This window comes from Macaca mulatta, chromosome 1 (genome assembly GCF_049350105.2).
Source record: "Macaca mulatta isolate MMU2019108-1 chromosome 1, T2T-MMU8v2.0, whole genome shotgun sequence".
NCBI lineage: Eukaryota > Metazoa > Chordata > Mammalia > Primates > Cercopithecidae > Macaca > Macaca mulatta.
The window spans coordinates 220,850,115-220,851,564 of record NC_133406.1 but is presented as its reverse complement, the minus strand read 5'-3'; positions in this window follow the sequence as shown (position 1 = coordinate 220,851,564).

Below are 1,450 nucleotides of genomic sequence, written 5' to 3'. Positions count from 1 at the left end.
CAGGGTCTCACCATGTTGGTCAGGATGGTCTCGAACTCCTGACCTCATGATCTGCCCACCTTGATCTCCCAAAGTGCTGGGATTACAGGCGTGAGCCACCGCGCCCAGCCATGACACTGAGATATTTTGAAAGAGAGAAAGAGAGACCACATTCACTTAACTTTTATTATAGCATATTGTCATAATTGTTCTATTTTATCATTAGTCGTTGTTATTAATCTCTTACCATGCCTAATTTATAAATTAAACTTTACCATAGATTCGTATGGCTCATATATGAAAAAAACATAGTCTATATAGGGTTGGGTCCTATCCATTCTTTCAGACAGCCACTGGGGGTCTTGGAATGTATCCCCCGAAGATAAAGGAGAACAACTGTAGTTATAACTTTCAATGTCCTCCATCTACTAATTCCATCGTTTGTGTCATTACTGGGCATTTTTCTATTGTTTGATGGTTTCTTTAGTATAGATTTCCAGAAGTGAAATTTCTAGGTGAGAAGACATAAAGATTTTTGGAGGCTGGGTGTGGTGGCTCACACCTGTAATCCCAGCACTTTAGGAGGCTGAGATGGGTGGATCTTGAGCCCAGGAGTTCAAGACCAGCCTGGGCAACATGGTGAAACCCCATCTCCACTAAAAATTTAAAAGTTAGCTGGGAGGTCGGACGTGGTGGCTCATGCCTGTATTCCCAGAACTTTGGGAGACCGAGGTGGGCAGATTGTTTGAGACCACGAATTCGAGACCAGCCTGGCCAATATGGTGAAAGCTGTTTCTACAAAAGTACAAAAATTAGCCAGGCATGGTCTTGTGTGCTTGTAATCCCAGCTACTTGAGAGGCTGAGGTGGGTGGATCACTTGAGCACAGGAGGTCAACGCTTTAGTGAGCCGAGATCGAATCATTGCACTCCAGCCTAGGTGACAGAGTGAGACCTTATCTCTTAAAAAAAAAAAAAAAAGAAGAAGAAGAATGGTGATGTGGGCTTGTAGTCTCAGCTACTCAGGAGGCTAAGGCAGAAGGATTGCTTGATCCCAGGAGTTTGAGGCTGTAGCGAGCCACGATCATGCCACTGCACTTCGTTCAGCCTAGGTGACAGAGCGATACCCTGTCTCAAGAAAAAAAGGCATTGTATAATTTGCATTTGAATAATTAACAATGAGGATGAATATATAAAGGTTTTCATGCCTTTTTCTTTCTCTGAAAATCTATGTGAATTTGAAACCCCCTTACTTCTGCCCGTCAGCAGGTCTTAGTATCTATTGGGCCTGGTTGTTTCTTGGGACATCAGCAAGTCTGTGTGTTTTTACTTCCCTGGCAACAGTCAGAAAAACACTGATGATACTGTTAGGCCACAACCTGGCAAGCGCTCAAGGTGGAGGGTGGAAGGGAGCAGGAAGGCTATCAGATGCTGGGAGGGGAAACTCTGTTAAAAATAGCTACTGCCGACTGA